General features: G+C 37.5%; 1 pseudogene; it reads left to right on the top strand.

Annotated features, from left to right (window-relative positions):
* The first annotated feature begins 9,064 nt into the window (after nucleotides 1-9,064).
* On the top strand, nucleotides 9,065-9,195 carry LOC128590902 (uncharacterized; annotated as a pseudogene).

The raw sequence follows: 9,195 nt of genomic DNA, 5'->3' as shown, positions 1-9,195 counted from the left end.
GGGTAGTCTGGTAGTCTGAATAAGACTTTGAGATCCCTCTGAGACATATTCAGCTATATGGCAAAACTTACCCTTTTTCCTTAGATTGGTTCACTGAAAGATCAACTCACAATTATGGTAGATAAATAAGACAAAGGTTTATTTCCAAATGCCATGGAGGGAACCACAAGAATGATTTCCCAAAATCTCAGTGATGGTCAGTGGCTTTTAAAGATGCCTTTTAGAAAGGAAGGGGGAGAGAAACTGGAAAGTGTAGGTGTAATTAAGTGGTTGCTAGTGGGGGATGTGTAGATGGGTGGAAACAGACTGAATTGTAGATTCATCTGAAAGACAGGTCTCCTGCTTCAAATGACCTTGGGGCCAGGTTTATTCATATGCAATAAGGAAGTTCAGCAGCCTTTTCTGATTCTAAATCAGGTTTTATAGAGGAGGGGCCAGTGCTATCTGATCAAAAATGGCCTTTTCACTTAAAATATTCTTTATACCAAGGAATCATATTTTGGGATGAAATTTTCTTAGCTCCTTCATTACCCTCATCTGGAACTTCCCTAGAAGTTTCACACATTAAGAGTTGACTTGGTAATGTGAAGAGAGCGGATTAGTAATTTAGTAATAAGATGATTGAGATACAAGAACATAAATTAGGACGAGAATAAGTAAGCAGAAAAAAAAAAAAAAAACAGATCTAAGCACATTTTCTTACACCCCATTAAACCAAACTCCCATTCCTGAGAATAGGTTAGTAAAAGAGTTCTATCTTAGTGGTGTGCATGCACAAATGACATTTCTTTTTCTTTTCCCAGAGTTTAAAGTCCAAAGTCTATTTAAGACAAGTCTTGTGAGGAATTTCCTCAGGCTTTTGCCATGCACTGATCAGCCAGTTCCCAGTATGTGCCTGAAGCAGTTACCAAGTCACCTCAAGTTACCTTGCAGAGGTTGCCTGGACCTGTTTTTACTTCTCACAGTTCTCTTTAGCCTGCTGGGATGGATCCAGTTAAGGATTTCTTTCATCTTTGCTGCTGTGGTTGTGATCTGGATGATGGTGTAGGTTCTTTCTACCTTGGTTTGAGGGGGACCTGTTCTGATATTTGATCTAGACTTGATCCTTTGGAGAAAAGGGGTGTACAGACGCAAGACTAAACAGAACACAGTTAATTACTCAAGTGGAGATCTTTGTTTGCCTCCTCAGGGTTTCCAACTGCCTATTCAATTCAGTCTCTCCCAGTTCTTTTAGGAGTCTCTGCTAAATTGCAGAGGATTGGTGGAAGCCTGTTGTGTTATTTCTTAAGAGGAGTACTTCAATTTTTTTATAAGGGGTACATTTAATATTGAACAAGACCAGTGGCAAGGCCTGGACCAAATAAAACTTTGCTAGGGGAATGTAGAAGTATTTCCCAAGAAGTTTCTTAATTTTTTTCTTTTATCTTAAGTGTATGCCTCATGCATACAACCTTTATAATCAACTTTAGATTTTTACACAGTAAGCTTTGATATTTAGTGAGGCAGGTGTTGGTCAACCAATGGTGTTCTTTGTCATTTATAAGAGTGACCACTGCAAATGGTACCTAAATTCTTGATTTTTGTACCAAAGTCAACTTATTAGCCTCTTGCACCAGCATGGTAGTGTCTGCAAGTGTTCATCTAGCTTCTGTATGACCTCAGCCACCTTTCATACGTTTATGGTTTTCTGGTTTTCTTACACTGACAGGGACATCAAGGTTGGACTCAGGGTAAGAGAATAAAACTATTTAGCAGTCACTTACAAATATGTACAGGTTCTGGATTTCAAGGTTAAGGTTCGACAGTGAGAATGTAAGTACTCTTATTTACAATCTTAGCATAGTTCTTAAGATAATACCTACTCTTAAGAGTCCTTAGAAATCTGTTCTAAAGTTCTGGGCAATTTAAGTGAATATTTAGGTTCTATTTTTTCCTGAGGTATCTATATAGACACAGCAAATAATGTTTAATACTGCACAAATTTTTCCAGTGTAGGCAATAGGTGACCTTTGTTGAGCCTTAAGGCTTCAGAGCAAATATAACTACTGTATATAATTCTATATTCTTTAGCCAATCTTTTAGTTCCATTTAACAGATCAGTTTAGTAAAACAACTACATCTCATTTTATGAGCTGGCATTGCAGACAAGGCTGGAATCTAATACAGGTGGGCCACAGCTTTGTTTTGTTTTTTTTTTTTTCTTTTTGAACTATTTTTTTCTCTCTAACTTCTCACTTTACTGAAAAATAAATTATAGCAGAATTAATTTGATTGCCAAAATAAGTTGTATTTTTAGTATATTGAGTCTGATTATTTACATAAAGTTCAGCAAGAATAATTAATAGCCACCTAGGCTTTTCTTTCTCTTAAAATTGACTTTGCTGAAATCTTTTATAAGGAATCTCAGGTTAGACTTGAAAGCCTCTCAGGAGCCCAGGTTTCATCTATGCCATTAGATACCTGTAGGCATTGGGCAAATTCCTCTTCTCTTGAGGTCCCCAAGCAAATTTTGATTCCCAGACATGATAGAAAGTAACATTCTTTACTTACTGCAGATCAGAAAATGTTATTGGTGAGGTATTTGGCCAGTCTTTGCAATGGGCTTTTTAATTGGCCTTATAAAGTCAACATTAATTCCTTAACACAATATGAACACTTCTGAAAATGCTATTCCAGTCAAAGCCTCAGTAAAATGACCATTGTCCTTTATTATGTCCTATAGAACAAAACAGATTCTTACTGAACTTATGCAAATAACTGTATTGTTAGAAATTAAGAATACTTGCAAATGGTTTTCAAATTCTGGAGAAATCAAGGATAGAGAAAAAAATTAATGTTTCAAATTCTGCCTATAAGTACATACATTGCTGAAAGCTACAAATAACTCAAGAGGCAGAAAATGTTTTCTTAACTTCTGGGAAACAGAACACAGAAAGAATCACCAATGTTTCAAACAAAAAGCCATAACAAATCAGTTGATTCCACATAACTGATTTCTGTTCTGTTTGAAGTTGGGTTAGCAATACTCATGGATATGTTAGCTTTTTAATTAAAGTTCTAGAAGTTTGCTTCTAATCTAATGGTATTTAATCTCTAAAGTCATTTGTTAGTTACAAAAATACTTTCTGAGATGAATTAAAATTATTACTGACAATAAGCACTAAGACAGACCAATACTTTATAATATTGGAACATATACATAAACATAATTCATACAAAATTATTAACTACCATTTCATATTTGGTAATATTTCCTATACATTTTTAACCTAGTAAATAAGTCTAATATGTCTTTCTCAAACTTTCAGTGGTCTTAATATTTTTCAAAAAGACCAAATTTAGACTTTTGATTTTGAAAGGTTTGTCAAATATCAAAGACTTAAAAATTTTGTTCAAACAGGATTACAAGCCAAAAGATTCTAAAGGCAATACATAGTTAATTAGATTACACGCAAATTCCTTCACAAATTTTTTATGAACCTTATGCAATCTAGCACAGACAATTTACAAACATTCTAAACCTCTTTTCACTTTTGCCCTGCCTTTATTTCCTTGAATAATTATTCTGTTTCAGGACAAAATTTACCACACAAGATCCTTTCTTATGCAATGCCATTTTCCTTTCTGTTTAATTTTTCTTACTCTTAAAAAAAAAATCACTTTTCATAAAACAGGATCATGGTTTACTATGAAGTGAATTATTCACTTGGCTAAACTGATAATTAGAAGGTTTAAAAGGCAAGAATCTTATTCTACGGCAAAGACTCAGCTTCCCAAACAATTTAAATGACAAAACTATTATGTTTTACAAATGAGAGACATTTTATGGAATATAACATTGATACGGTTTTGTTTTGTTTTCACTGAGAGCTGCACAGAGAACCCCCCACCCTTTTTTTTTTTTTTTTTGGCTCAAGTAAGCTCAGAAATTAGACCCCCAATCTCTAGGCACAGATAGGCTACACTTTGCAGGCCACACTCTGAGCTCCAGCAAGGCCACAAACAAAGCAGCCTGAAACACCCCTGAATGGCTCTACTTTGATAGGGAGCACAAACTTCAACCTTTTCTCCCAAAAAAAAAACTGCAAGGACCTAACAACCTTGCTCCAGGGTGGGTACTCCATTTATACATTTGCTAAAACATTGATTCAGCTTGTAAATATGTTTTCCCAGCTACCAAGTCCTGGTCAAAATTTCCCTTAGGTCCAATATTTACCCCTAGACAAATGAACTATATAGGAGACCTCTGACCTGGGTCTCCTTTTCCCTGCCAGAAGCTGTGGTGCTCTCCACTCTCTCTGCATGCCCATCTGTTCAACAAAATCTCATTTTATCACTGATCTGTGGTCCATGGGGTCACTTCTTGAATCTCTATAACCAAAGACCCACTGAAGAAGAAATTCTGATAACAAGATGACTTTAGGGTTTTAAGTTACCAAAAATGTTCTGAAACCATAACATAGGCATTATTTGTTTTTATGTCTTTTCATTGCCCTTCTAAGTCTCACATGGCTATGTGGCATCAAAGATTGTGACAAAGGACAAGACCTGTGTTTTTAATTTATTTAGCAAGTGAAAGTTTAAGGTAGAAAGCAGGGTACCAGAACATCCAGTTTCTCTTAGAATAGCTAGGGGGCAAAGTTGGAGCAGGGAAGAAGGGGCCATGTGGGCTGGACTGTGCCTTGCAATTGCTGGCCTAAGTATGGGGAACTTGTCCTTAGGCCTCACAGAATTCAGAGGCTTAAAATCAAAAACATAATCTCACAGTAGAATCTAGCAAACCTAGAAATATTACAGAGTTGGCAGTTTTATAATCTTCAAACATTTGAACTTTAATAAAAGGTTTCAATCTAATTTTATCTCAAAGGATATTACAGTCACCTAAACAACAAGGCATTTGAATCATTTCTGCTCACACAAAATTTTCAATCTCTCTGGAGATGTAGTTACCTCATAGTCTCCTGTAAACCCTTTCTTAAAATGCTAAAAGCACAGTTCCCAATGGGGTGGGCTTCCCCATGTGTTCCCCCCCACCCCCCGCCTCTTTTTTTTCCTCAGACAAACCACAAACATGTTACAGATGGGATAAAAACAGGGCCACAAATAGGGTTAAAAAAAATACAGGGATATGGACAGGGGCCACTCACACCATTTCACCTTGCAAAGGGAGGGGCTTGGGGCCCTGCCTATTGTCTAAAAGATCTTCTGGGGAATCAGGGACAGGTAATTGAGGATAGAGAGGAGTATATGTTGGAGGGGGGTTTAAGGTCTTAACTTTTGTTCTAATTTATATTTCTGCTTGTCATTTTTGGGGGGGAGTTTTTAAGGCTAGCCACAACATGGATGTTTGTTTTTCTTTCAATTTGATCTTCTCATAAATATAAATAAGGCAATTGCTTAGAATGAGAGCTTTATGAAATTTTCTTTAAATTAAGGAGTTTTTTTCTAGTTCAAAAGATACATCTTTTGGCCACTTAATCACAATGGTATATTTGTTTAAAGGAACTCAGTTCATTGCCTTTTTATAACGCCTAATGCCTCTATGAAGATTCCCAAAAATTCACTCTCAGAAATAAACTTATGTTAGAATAGACAATGATAAAAGACTTACTCCTCAGAGCTTGACACATTCAATACACACAGTGTGCTGCTTAGAATCTTAGATGTCTCGGACTCCCAGTTTTTCCAGACTGGCCACCTGATGTGTTCCTGACAAATCATGTCCTCTGGATGGCGGAGACTGAGGAGACAATTCCCACTCAGTCACAAAGTCATGTTCAGAGACATAGAACAGGTCATATGGTTTTTGTTTCTGGGACCTGCAACAAAGTTTGTCTTAAAAGACACTGGACCAGGCTTGGTACCCGTAGCACAGTGGTTATGGCACCAGCCACATACACTGAGGCTGACAGGTTTGAACCTAGCCTGGGCCAGCTAAACAACAATGACAACTGTAACAAAAGTAATAGCCAGGCATTGTGGCAGGTGCCTGTAGTCCCAGCTACTTGGGAGACTGATGCAAAAGAATCACTTGAGCCAAGAGATTGAGGTTGCTGTGAGCTGTGATACCATGACACTCTACCAAGGGTGACATAGTGAGACTCTGTTTCAAAATAAACAAATAAAAAAAGACACTGGACCAGCAGGAACCATATAACTGCTGCTATGCAGGGCCAGTTTGAATGTTGGGCTGGTGGGGGCGGGGGGGGGGGCTAGGCCTGAATTCCTTCCATGGCAACCCTCTTTAGCCAAATGACATAGAAAGACAAGTAACAAAACCAAAAAAAACAAACAAAAAAAAAGCAATAGCAATAAAAGCTATTTCCAAGAGGAAATAGAATCAAACTATATGAATATTCATATGCCACAAAGTGCTGAAAAATATACCAATACCAGAGTCACTTACAAGATTAGTCATCAACAAATTTTTTTCTCTTATTAATCTTAAATATGGAATGAACAAAAGATCTTTTACCATCTGCTCAACCAGAGCCTTCAGAGAAGAAGACTGGGAGCCCAACTGGTATGTAAAATATCTCACCATGTGCCAGCTGGTGTCAAGGTTCCAATCCTTTTGCTGCAGCCTTGTGGAGGGCAGTGGCCTTGATATCCTTTTGACTATTTAAACCGAATAGATCATGGCAAAACTTGTCCTCTTCCCTTAGGTTGGTTCACTGAAAGATCAACTCACAATTATGGTAGATTAATAAGAGAAAAGTTTATTTCCAAATGCCATATACATAGGGGGAACCACAAGAATGATTTCTCAAAATCTCAGTGATGGTCAGTGGCTTTTAAAGATGCCTTTTAGAAGGGAAGGGGGAGAGAAACTGGGAAGTATAGGTGTAATTACATGGTTGCTAGTGGGGGATGTGTAAATGGATGGGAACAGATTAAATTGTAGTTCATCTGCTTCAAATGACCTTAGGGCCAGGTCTATTCATACGCAATAAGGAAGTCAGCAGCCTTTTCTGATTCTAAATCAGGTTACTCAGGTTTTATAGAGGAGAGGCCAGTGCTTTCTGATCAAAAATGACCTTTTCACTTAAAATATTCTTTATACCAATTATATTTTGGGGTGAAATTTCCTTAGTTCCTTCAGTGTCCAGGACTTCCTGCATATAGCTAAGATGTATTTACAAGTATGGCCTCATCCTACCAACCAGGATTCTGTTGATGACACCTCAATCAAGTATTGTATGAGGCAAATTATATAAAATTTTTCCCAATCCCTGTTAGTGTGTCTGAGTTGCTTGACAGGGTGTGGCATGCTAGTATGAAGACTTGAATGCAGCCAAGAACTTGGAAGGACCAAGAGGCTGAGTTGTTGGGAGAGAGGTCCTTGCTAAGTGTCCAATTCACAAGGCACATCCTCAGGTCCTGAGTCAGCTCTACAGGAGGTCATCTTGGCACAAAGTAGGCCAAAGAACTACAGCCTGTATGACTTCTCACTTTCTTCCCAGGCCAGATGAGGAGATTGGCTTGTTTAGTGCTTTATGGAAGCTTCTGAGCCCTGAGCCCTGAGTACCTCAACTGTGGCACAACACACTACATCCATAGTCACAATCTAGATCAATCAATCATTTCATGGGACTTAGAGACAGAAGAATTGATGCCCCCACTGGTATTCTCAATCTCATTGTGCTGTGGGAATAAACTGTCTTGCTGTGCTCAGTGGTCTTATTGTTTATTCTCAGCATGGATGGGGATGTATTAAGCCAACCTGGTTGCTTGCTTGATCATCCCTTTTAGAGTCTTGCCATCCTCTATGAGGTTAGGGTTCTTCTTTGACACTGGGTAAGGGATGAGAGCAGAAATTTCCCATGAATCCCAAAACTGGATGACATTTGACTTTGAATACTTCATGTTATAAAGAGCATCCAGGATGAGATTTCAAGACAGAGATGGTGGCAGCAGTGTCACAAGGGACCTTCATTCACATAACATCAAAGACATAAAAGTATAGAGAAGAAGAGACATGAAGAATGGTATAGAAGTAGAAGGATAGAGTCATACCCAAAGCAGTAGTTCTATGTTTCTCTGGCCCTAGCTATTTTGCAAGATGGAAACTCTCAGAATTTAGTTTTGGGTTAGAATCATCCTAGCTCTGAGATGAGAAGCTCATAAGAACTTTGAGCATGAGCCACTGCTCTGTTGGTACTTCACTTCAAAAGGCATGTATTGCCAAATTTGCATAGTTTTGCATTTGGGATTTGAGCATAAGTTTGTGAAAACAGAAAAGAATAGGCTTTTCTTACACTAACAGCTAAAACAGATGGCCATGGATCCAATTTGTTTAGAATAAATTACTGCTACCATAAGTAGAATAATTTACACATATGATTTTTGTAAATCCTTCAGCTAAAACAGCTAGTCTTCAATAACATTACTTGAGTAATGACTCTCCCTAGAGAATATAATTTATTGTGTACCTGGTAAACATTAGTTTTAAAATGCAAGTAGGCAATGGCATTGAATGTGTAGGTGATCATGTAAGGAATCTATGTACTATAAAATTATACGATTTTATAAACAAAAGTTTATTTCACTTATCATATCTCATAATGTCTAGGAGGCAATTATTATTACATGGTAGTTATTATTTTTATGATCACTAAAAATAGGAAAAAAATACTACCATAAATAAATTGACCTAGTTATAAGTTAGAACTCTTTCACACAATATCCCTCATCCCCATCGAAAACTATCTGTTTATAAGAGAGTCACAACTCTTTTTTTTTTTTTTTTTTTCTCAGTTTTTGGCCCAGGCTGGGTTTGAACCAGCCACCTCTGGCATATAGGGCCAGTGCCCTACTCCTTTGAGCCACAAGCGCTGCCCAAGTCATAGCTCTTTGCCTCCAGGAATTTCTTCCAAATTGCTAACACCTGTTCTTCAAGTTTTGACGTTCATATCTTTTAGATTTTACTAGAATATTTTAAGGAAATATTTCCAGACAACAACAAGGAAGGTATTTTAAATGGCAATTGCTATGGTTAATTTTATGTCAACCCAGAGAGCTGGTAAAGCATTATTTCCGGATGTGTTTTCAGAAAGGATGGGCGAGCTTTGCGCAGTGGCAGTACTGTAGCCAATGAGATATATCCGAGGCACGATTATTGCTAATTGAAAACTTTTCCCAGAAAGGATGGACATTTGAATTAATGGGCTGAGTAAAAAAGACACACCCTCACTC

Source organism: Nycticebus coucang, chromosome 7 (genome assembly GCF_027406575.1).
Source record: "Nycticebus coucang isolate mNycCou1 chromosome 7, mNycCou1.pri, whole genome shotgun sequence".
In the NCBI taxonomy this organism is placed as follows: Eukaryota; Metazoa; Chordata; class Mammalia; order Primates; family Lorisidae; genus Nycticebus; species Nycticebus coucang.
The sequence above is the reverse complement of the archived record's forward strand: the minus strand, read 5'-3'. Positions and strand labels throughout refer to the sequence as shown.